Source organism: Hesperophylax consimilis, chromosome 26, assembly GCF_061612785.1.
Source record: "Hesperophylax consimilis isolate HC1 chromosome 26, BYU_Hcon_1.0, whole genome shotgun sequence".
NCBI classification, from domain to species: domain Eukaryota; kingdom Metazoa; phylum Arthropoda; class Insecta; order Trichoptera; family Limnephilidae; genus Hesperophylax; species Hesperophylax consimilis.
Genome location: NC_142861.1, coordinates 3,698,195 through 3,716,297, shown reverse-complemented (window position 1 = coordinate 3,716,297; position 18,103 = coordinate 3,698,195). Strand labels below are relative to the sequence as shown.

Genomic DNA, 18,103 nt, shown 5'->3' with positions numbered 1-18,103 from the left:
TTCTCATAAAAATCAACCTCACTAGGACTAAACCAATATCGAGGTTAACAATTTACATTTGAGTGAAGCAAACATAGAGTAATCACAAACATAAAGTAATACTACATACAAACACAAAATATTGAAAAAAAAAAAAGTATTTGTTTAGTTAAGAGGAAGCTACAAGCCAATTTTTTTTACATTCTTGGTATACCTTATATCGTAGGTAATAGGCATTAAAATCGCTTGACATACGGAGTCTAGAAACGTTCGATTTCAAGCACAAAACTGGTTTTTATTTATTTTGTAAATAATTTTATAAGAAAGCAAAAAATTTAATCAAGTGAAACTGTCAAAGATAATCTTAGCTATAATACTGTATTTTTTTAAAGTTGTTTCCTTTATGCGTTCATACATATCTATTAAAAAAATATATTATTTAGTAGTTTATTTTAAAATTTTTACTGAGTAATTTATTTTTTATTTGTGTATGAGGAGTCAAGCGAAACGATAGGAAAACCTTCAATTTATCTAAAGCATATTTTTTGGTATTCATAATGTACACTAATCTGTTTTAAAGATCAATCGAAATAGTGATTTAGCATTTAGCTTCCCCTGTTTCTTTTAACGCGCGTTAAAAGAAAATTCAAACATCTATACAAGATAATTCAAATTATTAAAATTATCTGATATGTTTGAAAATATGTTTAATATTACTCGTTTAAGTTATGTATAATGTAAATTGCCTTACTTGAGGTATAAGTAAAGAGCGTTGTTTCCCAAATATTCTTAGCATTTTGTCGCAGCGCACGTCTGAAAAAACAAATTAGTCACAGCCACTGAGCAAAGAAACCCTAGAAGTGTGATCTACACCGATTTAAAAGAAAACCAATGTTTAGCGGTGTCTTTGGGATGATTTTTCAAATCAGCCAAATATTATTTAAAATTTTGAATACATCTTAAGTTCGAAATCAAGTCGTATATAACCATTGAAGAACTTGAATAATTCATCAAATTTCAATGTTAATTTTTAAGTAAATTTAAATTTTTAAAATAACGTTACATAAAATAAATAATGATATAATAAGTCAATCGCAAACTTTCAACATAAATTCCCAAGGCACATTATTTTGATTAACAATACCAGGACTGAGAATTTCTTAAAATCGTTTTGACCTACTTTACATGAAGTTTGTAATAGATAAGCAGATGTGGCGGATCTATTTAACATTTCGGAAGATATGTACAGAAGGTATACTACTAAGGCATGGGTAAGGTGTACTACTCCCTGACATCCTAAAAACCGAAACCCAACTCTTTACTCTCAAAACATAAAGAACTCTATGGATCCTTACATCTTTAATACATTTCAATTATAATAACTATGCATTCTACACTTTAACCATCTAATCGCCATGCACACATCTCTCTGTCTTTTAAGACACACAAATGTCTTAAATGATACAAAATATAATACTTATCAAAGTTCAATTGATTATTAACTTATTATTTGTCACATAAAATATGAACTAAATCAAAATTGTAAAAAAATAATAAAAAGTAAAGTAATAGTACTGTTTTATTTTTCCTAAGAAAATGTGAGGTAATAGCACTAGTAATAGGAGTAATGTTTATAATACATTTGTCTAATAAAAAGCATATTACGCATATTATGAAAATCTTAACATCCCTACATCTCTAAATCCCTATATCCCTACATCCCTACCTCCCTATATCCCTACATCCCCATATTCCTAAATCCCTATATCCCGACATCCCTACCTCCCTATATCCCTACATCCCCATATTCCTAAATCCCTATATCCCGACATCCCAACCTCCCTATATCCCTACATCCCCATATCCCTAAATCCCTATATCCCGACATCCCAACCTCCCTATATCCCTACATCCCCATATCCCTAAATCCCTATATCCCGACATCCCAACCTCCCTATATCCCTACATCCCCATATCCCTAAATCCCTATATCCCGACATCCCAGACCTTTCGATTTCTAGACCCCATACTAATAAATAGATTTTAGATATTTAAAAAAAAATTATCAATTTCATCCGAAGTAAGATAAAATTAACCTCACTTCAGGCACACAGACACGCCCACAACACATTTCTATCGGTTCTTATCTCTTCAGTGGTCAGTACCTACCTACGTTATGGAGTGACTGAGCATGCGTGCGAGGAGAGGGACGGGAGACGACCGACAGTTGTGTTGTCTCTGTCGCTCTCCCCACAGATTCTGAACAGAAAGGGAAAACAATTTTCCCTGATTGGCAATGAAGCCTTCCCAGTCCTTACACAGGAGGGATGGAAGTTTGGAACCCGACGCGTTTGTAAAGAAATTTTTTAATCGTAAATTATCAGTTGGACAGCCCTGGCATATTAATGTTTTAAATTTCATTTTCCTACCATAAGATCAAGGTTCCCTAGGTATGTATTATTGTGACAGTTATACTACGGTTTCATGCTACAATTCTGTTATAAATAGATTACACACCACTGGTAACTCTTATGCTACGTAGCTGATGTTTTCAATATGCTTTTATTTAAGTACAAAGCTGTACTTTTAAAATTTTAGCAGTGCATTTTTTATTTCTTTCATCATATAATCATTATCTTATAATTTTTATTTTATTTTTCTTTATACATTGTACTATGAATGTCAATAACTGTTGTTATGTAAGTGGCACTTTTGCCGTTAATTTTAAATAAAAACAAAGTGCCACAGTTAAGGATTTTTGCATGTTTGCATGTATATTTGCTTTTTAAAGTAAGAAACGTTATTTAAATTAAATATGTCGGCATAGCAAGTTTCATTTCCCACACGAAGTTATATCTGTGAACAAGAACTGTACATAAAATTAGAGCGAGAAGCAACTACGTGAAATGGAGCATAAAGTCTAGTTTTGTATTTATTTGGTACGCGGTAATTAATCACAGCTACCAGGTCGGGTTGTCTATCCCTTAATGATTTTAAATAACAATAAAATAGTTATATATGGTAAAAATAATATTAATTACAGGGTGTTGGGACGTACTCGACCTACACTTTAAAAGTAAACCATGTCATCCCTTAAAACCCTGTATAATTAATATTTGATTCAGTGTATACAATAGAAAACTGAAAAAATCAGGACATAACAATGAGAAATCAGGACATAACAATGAGATATAAGGACATAACAATGAGAAATCAGAAGTTAACAATGAGAAATCAGGACATAACAATGAGAAATCAGGACGTAAAAATGAGAAATCAGGACACGATAATGAGAAATCAAGACACTTTTGAAAAGTAATATAATATAGTCATGAAAAGTGTTGACATCAAAACCAGATGAAATAGATTTCGTTAGGTTAGGTTTAAAAGCTGTTTTTAATCACTTTTAATTACTTTATATCATTTATATTTTCAAATGTGTGTTGATTTGTCATTGTCCTGAGTTGTCAAAAAACCGCTCATAAGGTACCTAATGGGTATATGAAACATGGTGCTAACTAGGGAATACAATCCCGCAAGAAAATGTCAATCCAGGTATTTGCGGGACTGAACAATCTTAGTCCCGCTTGATCCAGGTATTTGCGGGATCCAGCAGAGTAGATATCTAATTAACTTAGATATCTAATCAATCGTATAATAAAGACCTAATACCTCGATCTACCAACCTTGTTTTTATAGAGTTTTAAATTTATACCTATAATAAAACAAGTTCTTTGGGACATTTTAAATGAATTATTAATAGGTATACCTTAAGTTAGACATAGGTAAAGTTTAAGTCATAAATTGGCAAAGAATAAGATAAGACATAAATTTACATAACATACCCGCCTCGGAACAGACTTTGTCTAGTGAGGTGGGTAAAAGAAATCTATGTACACAAATGAAAATAAAATAAACGCCCGGATTGCCGGCACTGAAACTGAAACTGAACTGAAACTTAAATTTAAATAATAACGTTCACACGATAAACAATATTCTTGTACAATGAGCATCATAAGTTTAATTAAACATTATTTAGGAAATAGCTTCGTAAAAAAGTTAAAATATTAATAGTGTCATCTGATAAACGGCTTCTGATATTGGACACAAGGTAGCCAGCGGCTGAAAAAGCTCGTTCAGCTTCCACGCTGGTTGGCACAATAGTCATTAGCGCATTGTAAGTGAATTGAAGGTATGTGCCTTTTAATCCACCGGACTCGAAGTAATTAGAGTAAGTAAGGGTAAATCTGTAGTTGCTCTCTTTCAACTTCAAAAGATCTTGATTAACCATAATTTTTAGTGTCTTTCCGTTATTCATAACCATTAATTTGATTGAATTAGACGATGTTGGTAAGTTAAAACCCCCGGCTTTAAAAAGATCTCGCAAATCAGACGAGGTACAGAAAACTCGGAATGGTAAAGCATCTTTAGACACCATTTGTGATACCCTCTTTTCGACGGTATTGTTTTCGCTTGAAAAATGGTGAGTGATTTTATGCTTCTTTGCCAAAGTTGATGGTTGAGGTTCACAATGAGCCGATGTGGAAGAACTGTACGTCGATGCAGTTGTAGAAGCTTTTCTGTAATCCCGCCAGTCCAGCGGGATCCCGCAAAATTTTCGACCGAGATTAGTCCCGCAAAATGTCTGCGGGATCTCGGTATTTCGGGATCCCGGTATACCGGGATTGCATTCCCTAGTGCTAACGTATTGAAGAATCTCAGTTGAATTTTGAATTTTCCTTTGGCAAATGGCAAAAGGATGAAATTCTGTACAAATTCGTTGATCAAATTCTGCAAGTGTTAATTCGTACAAAAAAATATCGCCAAAATAAATGTTTTATTTTATTTTATGAAATTTAGGCACTAATATTAAAATATTTTCCTATTATATTCTAAAGAACTTAATTTTCCACATTATACAATAAAATCACATTCTAAAAGAGATTCGTCAGTAAGAGATTTTGAACTTGAAAATATTTTTTATAGGTCTGGTACTTTATTTTTTTCTGGGATGGAAAAATTTTTTTTCAAAAAAAGTACACTTTTTCCAATAAGAGGTGTTATTTTGATATTCAATCGTAAAAGATCAATAGTTTCGTTGCTTGTGTGGCACGTAGCGCCGTCTTGTTGAAAGTAAACGTTGTCCAGATCAATACCATCCAATTCCGGCCATAAAAAATCATTAATCATCTCTTAATAGCGCAATCCATTCACCGTAACTGTTGCTCCAGCCTCATTTTCGGAAAAGTAAGGTCCAATGACTCCGCAGGACCAAAAACCGCACCAAACAGTCACACGTTGAGGAAAGAGAGGCTTTTCAAAAATAACTCTTGGGTTTTCCGAGCCCCAGATGCGACAATTTTGCTTGTTGACGAAGCCACCGAGGTGGAAATGGGCCTCATCACTCAAGATGATTTGCATTTGATTCACTCAAGTGAATTTTAATAATTTCAAATAATTTCAATGTCAAAAAATGACAGCTTCAAATGTAACATCTACCGAAATAGCGGGCTATTTAAAATAACACCTCTTATTGGAAAACCATGTAGGTACTAGATTATTTTAAAGGTGAAAATGTGTTCTACTTGCAGTATTTAATTTAAGTATATTTATAATGTATCTGTGTTCTAATTTTCAATCTAAAAACACGTGATTTTGCAAGTATTTGCATTACTTCACATTTAATAATTTGAAAAATGTGGACTTTCGAAGTCCTGTATATACAGCGACAACGGCAGCGTTCAGCGACCTCGTAGATTCAAATTGACTGCCCAGTGAAAGCATTTTCCGGAAAAGTTCCAGTCCGCATACGCAACGTACGTCCGATACTGGCGCCACTAGTCTAACAATCAACACTTAACATCTCCAACAGGTACTACCTTGTATATAACCGTACGTCCACTAAATAAATTCTCTAAAACCAATACTCATACCCAGGGACGAGTGAGTCAAATGGCGCTTGGCGCTAGAAGAACTTCAAGGGCGCTGTATTAGGTGTTAGGTATTATCAGCACCATGGTTACCTTTAATTACAATACCCCGTGACTTTTCACGGGTCTGGGCTAGTATAATATAATCTTCAACCAGGAAAATAGCTTCACGCTTCGTTGCAAAATATTGGTAAATTATTTAAGAATTGTTTCTTTCTATATACCCATCGTAAACTCGGTTCTCGTCTTGTCTTTTTTCTTCGTGAACTTTCATCCACACTTTATCCGTCGACAACATGTCGTTTTTTTGGGAAATGAAATGAAGTACGCCATCCATCACAAACATCCAATGATATTTGAATGGTTATAGTCATGTAACTGTAAACAACATGAAGATTGGAGTAAACAAAACATGGATGCTAAAACACTGAGGACGAGTTGTTTTACGGAATTTGAACAATTCATCAAATATAAAGCTTCTATTAAAGTTCTATTATTATATTATTTTTGGCAGCAGGCTTTTCAAAACCGAAATAATAACAGAACTTGAATAAAACCTTCACAGAACTTGAAAATCCACTTTGAAATTTTATGATTTTTTCATATTCTGTGAAACAACTCTAAACTCCGATTCGCATACAAATGTTGTTTGCGAATCAGTTTGTGGTTTTACTGTGGACTGTAATCAATAGTTGATACAACTATTGGGGTAGCTGTGTTTAACAGTTAGAATTGAAAAGGATTCTGACTTTCTCTTGATCTTTTCGAACAATGTAATGGTCATCACGGACTCAAATTAAAAACACTTTCAAGGGACATTTTCACTTAATCGGTTTTCTTAACAGACTGGTAATGCATAAATAAATTGTTGCACTGAATGTAGGTACTTCACACTATCAGATTGGGACAGGTAATTGTGAGGAGCAAACGAGATTGCAGACCTTTAACGAACAAATTGACGGAGTTACTCAGAGTATCAGTTAAAAGTGAATGTTTTATGAGGACGGCGGAACACGTGTTCATACAAATACCAATATTGATATTGAAATAATGATATTATCGCATTCCGTCATGATATTTATTAGGAAAAGAACACGTATTATCGATATATTCTGAATAACCAATATTATACCAGGTAATTATTATTAGCATGCTATAACTTTTTTAAAAGGATCATTTTTCTCCATGCAGGTTAGGATCAATTTAGGAGGCGGGTTTGGGTACCGCCGCCCCAGGTCCTATTTATTGGATAACCAACACCTCTGCCATAGGTCACACTGAAAAAAATGAGTTAGCTAAAGTGTTAAGCTAATTGAAGTTGTGTAACCATCGCCTAAAGTTCAGCTACTTTACCTAAAATACTTTATGTGCAGATACCGTCGTTGTTGAGTAAAATGTGCTTGAGCTATTACAACTAAACTTTAATAATAGCACACTAAAAGCATACTTACCTAAACAAAATAATCGGTTTGGTTAATCAAGCTAAAGTAATTTACTAAACCTATTTCACTTTAGTAACTTAAGTTTATGTGTTACTTCCCAAAGTATTTAGCTAAATTTAACTAAACATCTAGTTTGGTTAAATGTTTTGTTCATATAGCAAAACTGAGGTTGGAATATCTAAATTTGGTATTTTTACATAACAATTAGTTGCTTTGCACAAACTTAGGCAAAGTGCAACAAAACTTTAGTTAAAATCTCCCGAACTTTGGTAGATCTTTTTATCGTCGCTAACGGTCGACGCGCAGGTGTTCATTTACGACGCAGTTCTCAGAGCACCATACGTGAATTGACGTTCGTTGCGCGCGTTGCGAATTTATTTTTGAATTGAATTGAATTTATGTTAACCGCTGTTCCTAGTTCCTAGTGATAATGGCAGACAAAACCGTGGAGGATTATTTAATTTCTTGGAATCTGGAGGCTTATATAGAAACATTTAAAGGTGAGTTTTCTTTTTTCATTTTTTTATTGATTTAGAATTTAGATCATGGAACTATGATATTATATATTATGATAATATCCATTCTATTTGATTTAGAAACTGGCACCTTCATTATTCCATGACTCAAGTACCTACGCAATAGATTTAGAAGATTTGTATTTATTATGTACCTAGTTTGAAGAGTTCGTGTTGACGCTACAACCAAGATTGTGTCAGGAGTCATGACACAAGTTACAGAGAGTGGTATATAAAAAAAATAATAATTGGATCACTTGTATAGCGCCGTTTTTGTGCAAAATCACCTCAAGGGCGCCTTTATTTCTTTGTTTGTTTCCGCCAGTATTATTTTGTATTGAACGAATGTTGTTTGAAACTGTAGTATTTTCTAAGTTACAATTTTACCCTAGCCAGAAATTAGAACCAACCAAACTAGCTTTGAAATCGTACCGATGGATGGTCAATAATAGCAGGTTATATTTAATTTTAATAAATGTGTATTGCAAATTATTAATTCTGACATAACATTTTGAACATTGAATTCTGTTGTTTTTTTTTTTGGGAGGGATATTTTTGAAGTGAAACTTCTTTAGGCGCGTAATGGATTTTCGGGGACGGAGTAAAACCGAGTCAGGATCGACACGAAAATGCGGGTACCCCCACCACCGCTCACCGTTCACTGTCCCTCTCTCACCATATGCGCTTGTTGAGGTGGGGGAGCCGCTCACGAACGTTCTCTCTCTTCTCTTCTTTCCTCTCTCTCAGACACCAGCGAACTGCGCCACGCCAAGCATCAGCTGCTTGGTTAGTATACTGCGTCGTGAGTGTAATACGAGTGAAATACGTAATTGATTGTGGTTCATACGGTTTGGTACAGAATTTCAGTGTTAAAAATGAGTAGTGACGAGATAGAGGTGATGAACACATCATTGTCATTGTAATTTCTTTGTAATTTTTAATTGTAATATTGTTATTTATGTAATATTGTATACTTGTGAATAAATTGAAAATTTTTGGAACTATACATTAATCGAACGTCATTCATCTATAAGAAAATATTAGAAAAAACAAATCCATGCTTCGTCGTTGAATTATTTAACCTCTAATTTTCAAACTAACCTAAGAGAGAAAATAGAGATGATGAAATGAAAATAGAGAGAGAGGAATACTAGAAGTTTCACTTCTGTCTTGCGTAGGCTTGACACACCCACTTTTTTTTTTTAAATACAGGGTGACCACCCATTGTTAATGTTTACATTTGAAATTTTAATATAAATGAAATAATTTCATTATTAAAACTATTTTATTTCCGCTTGATTCATGATACAGGGTGTTTGGTATCTGCTGTTGTATAAATATACACTTTTTTTAATGAATAATTTTCATTCCTTTGAAAAATAAATTTTTATTTTCTTGTTTTGAAATTTTTTGTATTATCTCGTCGTTTTTTTTCTTTATTTCAGACTCAAGCCATAGACTCGAAAACACTCCTGATAATATCTCAAGATGATATTAAAGAATTGATTCCGACTGTAGGGCACTGGGCACTGCCTACAGCACACATTAATGCGCTCAAGGATGTTATTAATCCACCTGTCATAAGTGTAAGTTTTTAAAAGCAGTAATGATGACATATTGTATACCTAGGCCTTTTTTGGCTAACCATTTGGAAATAGTTGTACCGGACGCGATTTTGATACAAAAATAATAGTATTTAAAATAATAATTCCTGTAATTAATGAATAAATCGACTGCCGGGGGGGGTCAAGCAATTCCAAAGGGATAAAAACAAAGCTTGACCCCTTCACCCTTTCTTTCCCCTTTGTGTACATACCCGCTTTTTGTTTCAGATTGAAGATATACCTTCAACTTCCAAACAAACAACGCCCATATATTATCAACACGATGACTTCCTTGTAAATGACATTTCCTTGTTGGAAAATAAAAACAAATCACAAAGAATAACGCAAGAAGCTTTTGAAGAGCAAATTTCGAATGTAAGTTAAATAATTTTAGTATGTTTCAGATACCTAAGTAACTTAGGTTAATTGTTTTATACATTCCGATATATGTATTTTAGTAGTGGCAGCGTAGAATAGCCGTCCTGTGACTGATATTATGATGATTATAGAAGTGGTTATTAGTTATGTAATCAATATGCAATTTAATTTTGTTTTCCAGGACTTACGCAATCATCTCCTATCAATCAATGAAGGGCAAGCACTTTTAATGCAGTTTGAGTCAAAAGGTCTGTTGGACAATTCTGCCAGACTGTGCAGTACTATTATAAGTAAGGAATTGCAGGGTAATCCAGATAGATCCATTACAAGCAAGAGATTTTATGAATTTGCTTTTCAAATCACCAAAGTCTTTAATAAAGAAAGCGCAGCTGTATATTTCACCCCATATGTGTGTTTTGGGCCTACCCAAAAAATTGCTGCTAAAGGTAAATTACTAGACACATACAGGCAGCGCCGAAAAGATTTTGCCAAATCAGGACACAAACATCTTTTACTATATTTAAAAAAAAATTATAATAAAAAATGATAATATAAATGTGTGTATGATCAAACGTGTTTTCTTTTTTGAGGCTTTGCTGGTAGCTGGAAACAATATTTTGAGAGACGATTCTTAACAAAATAACTTTTATATGAATGAGGTTTTTAATAAGTACTTTCTAGTCTTACAAAACATAATATTTATTTATTTAGGTTTCATCTCTCAAAAGGGTTGTAATAAACTACCTGCAACTCAAAGTATTTAACTATAACTATGAATTATGGGTATAATCCTTCGCGTTGATGGTGGTTACATTTACGCCCTGTATTGTTTTCAGCTAAACTGCAAAGCTGCACTTCCTATTTAATTTAGATAATCTAACCAAAAAGCTAAGCTACAGTACCTAAAGCTAGCTAGCAGTAGAGAGCTAAAACACCTATATCGGTAGGGCTATTCCAACCGAAGTTTAGTTAATCAACCTAACCATTTTGTAATATTAACTAAATAATAAGGTTACTACATCAAAACGTTTAAAATTCTAACCGAACACTACAAAATGGTTTAGGTATATAATTTTTAGTTTAGGTAACACAACTAAACACAAAGCTGTCTCAACCGATTAGTTTAGCTAGAATACCTGAATCGTTAAGCTGTCATAAATACAGTTTAGGTAACACAACTAAACACAAAGCTGTCTCAACCGATTAGTTTAGCTAGAATATCTGAATCGTTAAGCTGTCATAAATACAGTTTAGGTAACACAACTAAACACAAAGCTGTCTCAACCGATTAGTTTAGCTAGAATACCTGAATCGTTAAGCTGTCATAAATACAGTTTAGGTAACACAACTAAACACAAAGCTGTCTCAACCGATTAGTTTAGCTAGAATATCTGAATCGTTAAGCTGTCATAAATACAGTTTAGGTAACACAACTAAACACAAAGCTGTCTCAACCGATTAGTTTAGCTAGAATACCTGAATCGTTAAGCTGTCATAAATACAGTTTAGGTAACACAACTAAAGACAAAGCTGTCTCAACCGATTAGTTTAGCTAGAATATCTGAATCGTTAAGCTGTCATAAATACAGTTTAGGTAACACAACTAAACACAAAGCTGTCTCAACCGATTAGTTTAGCTAGAATATCTGAATCGTTAAGCTGTCATAAATACAGTTTAGGTAACACAACTAAACACAGAAAGCTGTCTCAACTGATTAGTTTAGCTAGAATATCTGAATCGTTAAGCTGTCATAAATAAACTGCTGTTTAGCAAACAGTAGCTAAAAGTTCGGCAGTCACCACAGCAACTAAACTGTTTAGTAGATAATTACTGAAAATTTGGTAAATCGTACCTAAACATTTCTTTCAGTGCACGGTGGTTCGCTACGTTTGGTAATTCAGCAGAGGTACCGGCGGTTCTTCGGGTGATTCGGTGTTCAGGATGCATCTGCCCACCAGCTGTGTTGCATACCAGATCGGGAGAGGCTGGTTTGGGGAGACCCTTTGACCGCTACAACTGGTCTCTCGACCCGTCGCCTTGTGTCGCAGTGGAAGGGATATATTCGTATATCCGTCCACTCCTGGACACACTGATCGCTAGATTCCTACCCTCCACTTATACCCTATACCTTCCCAAAAATTCCTCTCCTTCCTTTCTTTAAAAAAGACGCTCCACACAGCACAATTTTCCTCGTAATGAGTAAAACCTCCCATTGTAATATTAAATTATTGAAGACAATATTAGCGATTCCCAAACGAAAATTTGTAACAGAAACATCAGAAAAAGATACAGTCACATCTATCTGCAATCTGCATGCGTAATTACGTCCATGTGTGAACTTGGCAGTGTAATATTGGTACGTGAAATTCACTCCTAACTGATTTCAATAAGGTTACCTATAAAATATATTCAGTGCATTGCCGTCGGAAAGCGCGATGATAGATCTACGTTCTACGCAATGGCGCAGTTCTAGAGATATAATATAGAGCCTGCACGCTTTCCCTCCCTTCAGCCCCACCCCACTTCCTCTAAACATTCCACTGCACTTCCCTTTCACTTTTCCTCTCTTCCGTCACCCACACATCTACAAGCGTGTCTACTGTCTAGCTAGTAGCAAGTATAAGACCCACGTGGCAGGGATAAGGAAACGGTACTTATTTTCTCGAAATCTGCTACATGTGTTACCATTAGTAGCAGATTTCTCTAAAACCAATAAAGTTTGTCCAGTAAACTAACCTAAAAGAAAAGAAAATAAGACATACTACCATTACAATTTTACCACATTTAAAGCAGCCCGCTATTCAAATTCCCTGTTAAAAAATCAACCCGTGAGAGTGAGTTAGAAATGAATCCCAAATCCCATAGGTGCGTTTTGAATTTCAGCACCTATGGGACCTTCTGTCATATTTCTTAGGTTCATACAAAACATACTAGTAGCGCCAAAGCGGTAGACCTGCAAACCTTGAGAATCTACTAGCTGCCTGAGTGTGTAGCACATATGACCAAATTTTGCATGGATTCATTTTTTGTGTGGTTTTTAAAGACCAACATGGGATCTTTTCATATTCCTGAGGGAATTAATTTTCCATTCCTTATTCTCCGTGGTTGAACTCACAATAACCAATATATTTGACTGTGTACTTACTGATGGTAATAATATTTTTTGTTTCAAATTCCTTATAATTTGCAATCAAATACGTTTAAGACAAACATATAAGAAATACCAACGAAGGTGCGATAGTACATGATTACAAAGTTTTATCAAATTTAAAAGAAAAAAAATCAAGCAGTGATGGCAATTGGGTCAGTGTGACAAGCTAAAGAGTCTGGCAAGAATTAATACGACTTCTCTTTTAAATCTCTCCTCATTTTCGCAAAATGTGTCTGCATCGAAGAAATTTGGTTCAGGAGCAATATACTCATCCTTGGTTGGTCTTTCAGGCAGAAAAATAGAATAATCATCAGAAACAAAGAGACCCACGCTTTCCAAAATAGCTGAATCCTATATTTTGTGTACTGTATAAAACTTTGCATCAGTCTAAAACAGTGGGTAGAGGTACCTCTCTTCTGAGATGCAGGGATAGGAATCGGAGGTTGCCCAGGAAAAAGTGTGTTGGATTATTAAGAAATCCTTATACCTATGAAGCACTATATGGTTAGCATTGCAATTTGAAAACCTAATTCGAAAAAAAATTCGAAACCAGAATTGAGAAAAATAGGTACCTAGAATTATTTTGATGTACCATAACTAGGCTTGTGATTCAGGTAAGACTGTAGAGTTACTTATAGTTACCATGTAGAACTAACTAACTCTGTCTGGGCGTTTGACACACGCACCTTGCTTCATTCACAAGTGTCATGTATTTGTAGGATATCCAAGATGTCTTCTTCCATAGACTTTGGCATCATGTATATAATTTCATTCTCCTGACAACTTATTTTTGTACAATGCAGAGTAGGTAATGCACCTACATCCTACATCTTCAAACCGTCTAAGCGTCCTTCACTGCGCAAGTTTCCGTAATAGACGCGATTTAAACACAGCAGAGGAACATGTTCACTGTACCGGTTTTCTTAACAGACTGGTGATTTATAATAAATTGTTGAAATATAATTCATGCATATCAATACGGGGAAATCAATAAAATTGCGTGAACACGTCCCTTACCAGTAAATAGGGTGGGCCCTATTATCTGGAAGACCACGATTATAGATAGGTAAGTTAAGAGACAAATTTATTAATCAAAAATTTCAGTTAATAGTTATTTAATTAATTGATCGACCCCTGATGTAGGACATGGCACCCTCGTGCGTGTAAGGGTGTGCGTGAGCTACTCACCGTCGTCATGGCGACACAGCGGGGGGCGTGTCAATCGATCCGGTGACGGAAGACGCCCTCACCCCCGGACCACCACCCACCACCCCCACCTGCTATCCACCCCAGCCCCTCCCCGGCAGAGCCTCCACACAGTCAGTAGAACCTCCGCACAACGTCACAATCACAGTCACTGCCACCAGTCTGGATCGATATTCATGTTATTTATTAGCGGATTGAGACTGGGCTATAAGCGGAACTAGAGATTGGAGTGCGTGAGTCAGACCTTGGATTAAATCACGTTATTTATACATTGCAACCGTTTTTGATAATTTTAAAATAAATCTAGATTTACACCAAAAAGTTAAATGATTTATACAGGAACACTTATTTTCATTTAAATTTCTTTTGAAGGTTACATTATCATAGAAAAAGAAGATAATACTATGATTCATATTACGTTTAGATTTATTAGTATTATATTTTTCCTCAATGATTCATTAATTCCATTAATTCATTCAACCAGTAATTCATTAAGTCATTTATTCTTATCACACGATAAGTCGTTTTAAATGATTCTTAGTATGTACTCATCATAAATCGTCTACTTAAAAAAAAGTTGTAATAACAATTGTTTAATATAATCTTAGTGTGGATTATGCGAGTTATACAATGGTTACTTATTTTAAAAATTGCTCCAATTATCGTTAATAAGAAAGAAAAATTAAAGAGTTTAAATACTCAATTCAAACAGCTGATTTAAGATTAATAATTATAGAGGTGCGTTTACATGAACTATGAACTGTTACTGTTATTGAAATTTATTAAATATACTATATTGTTCCTATCATATATATACTTACTTATAGCATAATGATTCTATTTTTCTTATAATTAGTGTAACTCTATCACCAAGCACAAGAACCAGTTTCTTCATTGGTGAGATTGCGAACATAAATATACTTTGTAATGTAAACATATTTTTATGTACTCATATTATATTCTGTACCCACTTTATATATATTAAATATTATCAAAAAAATAACTCGCAAAGTTTCGTGTATCGTTTGAGATTCAAAATGACTCGTTTCTTTGCGAAATAATTAAAGAATTACATTATTTATACCCGATTAATGAATCAACGAATGAATGATTCAATGAATCGATTCAAGTCTATCGAAAATACATCACTAATTCAGGTCAGATGTTATTGCCATTATTTACACAGTGCTTTGTCAGGCAAATTTTGGCGTGGGATCGCGTTCGAATGGTGGCCATAACATTTGCATGTGATAACATTGCAGAAAGTGCTACTAAATTCCTCCAAGTTGGGTCATAATCTCTTCTTCCACACACATAAACACCCGATCCAATGCGGTTAAACTCATTCACGTCTTGAAAATGTCATTTTACGGAGAATTCAGCTATAAAAAATCAATTTACTCACAATGGATGCAACCTTAAAGTAATAACTATACGAATCAGAGGTCAACGGTTCATTAAATTTATATTATTAATAAATGTTTTATTATTTTCCATTTGCTGTAACAAATAGTGTTAATGATATCCTCGCTAATATCCCATGTGATTTCATTTACAAATTAGTAAAAATTAATATACAAAAGAAAATAAGAAGTAATTACATGGTAATAGTGATTTATTTTTGGGGTATTGTGGCGTGTTGCGTTACCTCATTCTTTAGCCAATGTTTTGCCAATCATCAGGGCAGATGTGTAAAGATGGTGAAGAAGTATGTGCTTAGGTATCTAGATAATAATAATAATAATAATACTTGGATGACTTGTATAGCGCCGTTTTTGTGCAAAAACACCTCAAGGGCGCTGTACAAACTTATAATACATTTCTACAGTGATCTATGTTATTACTTAACTATTTATGGAGAAAATATACAGTACAATACTTACCTGGTAGGTCACTTGAGATTAACACTTAATTAACATTATCTAATTGTTTATTGGCGAAATTTAGATACAGGATTTAGGACTTAATTGAAAAATTGAATATAACTGGACTTTCTCTTAGGATTGGTATATTTAATTTAAGGGTACGACAGCTTAAAAAGGTAAGTTTTTAGTTTAGACAACGTCTAAGTAGGGCGTTGCAGTAGAATTTACCATGGTTTTCTGCGTTTAGTGTTGGTCTAGCCGTCATACCAAGAACTATTGAGTTTAGCCACATCGTCTTTATTAATATTAAAGGGATTTTTATGAATTTTAATCGCCTCCGTAATTGGGCGTGTTTTACGTGTTTTGGGTCTTCCCAGGACTTCAGGACCGAATCTAAAGTAATTGCCGGCTTCAATTAAATGCTCGTCAGTTTCCGATTTGCAGAGATGTGCTTTATTTCAAATAAATCCATTTCAAATGGAAATGCAAAATGTAAAATGGGTATTTTCCATTTTAAATGCTTTTCTAAAAACCATTTTGCATTTTAAATGCTTTTCTCAATGCATTTTCCATTTTAAATGCTTTTTTGCAACATTCTTCCTACTTATCTCCACCCATCTTTTTTTCATAAGCCCCAAATATCAGTCGGTCCTCAACCACGCTATGAGAGATAATTTACATTTGTCAAGTTGCTCCCTGGTAGAGGAGCCTTGGCAATTGAGTGTACAAAAAATACTGATTCAAATACTAAACATGGGGCCATGACGCTGTAATATTAAATGTTAGATAACTGTTTCTATGTTTTTACGTTGGCAACATTAGTCCCGCGCAAATTTTTTGTGGTTTCATTATCTGTAGTCGTGGTGTTTTTGGATTTACCATCATGTAATATGTTTGTTCTACATCGATGTCCATTATTAAATGACAAAATTGTTTAAAAATTCTATACATAATTATTTTGATTGCTTGACCTGAGAAACCATTTTGCATTTTGAAAATAGGTATTTTTCATTTTGCATTTGAAATGCTTTTCTAAAAACCATTTTGCATTTTGCATTTTCAAATGGAAAAGTTTTGACCCATTTCCATTTTGCATTTCAAATGGTTTTGGGTAGCCATTTTCATATCTCTGCCGATTTGTCAGGGTGCCTGAGTTTACATGCTTGAAATTGTTAAATATACTTTTAGAGATCGTTCGTTCTGTTACCGTCCTCTATTATCGTCCGAGATATTACGTGGTGTTTTTGAATGAGAGTGGGATTTTATTATAGGGTTTAGTACCATAGTATAGGAAGCTTTTTAACCCAAATATATTTGTATTTGCTTGTTGGATATGTTTTTGACCTTGAGATCTGATGTTTTTATATACGTCTTAGTAGTTATTTATTGTATTTTGTATTTATGAATGTGTTGGGAAATGAGTTAGCTAAGAGCTTCACAGATGCACTCATAGAGGGCAGTGCAAAGAGCTTGCTTGGAAGTCCGCAAGATGGCAGCTAGTAGTCAGTAGTCGCTAGAGCCAGTTAGGCTGCTTCCAGACAAACTTGGTGTTTGCAGATCTCATTTAGCCAGCTCCTAGTTTGGTTGACCATCGAAGTCACTCTTGTAATAAGCGAAGTATTGAATAAATCCCAGATTAAATATAAAGAACTTATTCTCTAAAATCTGCTTCCACATCGAGTTGGAAAACTGTTTGTGGGAACACAACAGAATATAAAGGAGTATTGTTTTAGAATAGAATTGGCAACTGTAAATTCGAGTGATTAATATGTTTTAGGTAACCAAAGGAATCGATTTAAAATCCACATGGAATCAAATCGAGATCAAAATTATCCGATATTATAGGAGTCACAATGAATGTTGAATCAAACACAATGCTCACACAGATGCATTGCTTGCATACATCACGTTTCAAACTTCTTATTCGACTTTCAGCGAAATAAAAAAAGTTCATTAATACATGTACTTGTTTAATTCATAATAAACTTTCATTTTGGGCCAACCAACACCTCTGCCATAGGTCATCCCAAGT

The 18,103-nt window shown here is 34.2% G+C and overlaps 1 long non-coding RNA gene across 1 annotated transcript; it reads left to right on the top strand.

Annotated features, from left to right (window-relative positions):
* Positions 1 to 9,314: 9,314 nt before the first annotated feature.
* On the top strand, positions 9,315 to 10,083 carry LOC149411000 (uncharacterized). Its single transcript, XR_016304865.1, has 3 exons — positions 9,315 to 9,452; positions 9,699 to 9,845; positions 10,030 to 10,083. It is a non-coding gene; the product is annotated as an uncharacterized LOC149411000 (long non-coding RNA).
* Positions 10,084 to 18,103: the final 8,020 nt, after the last annotated feature.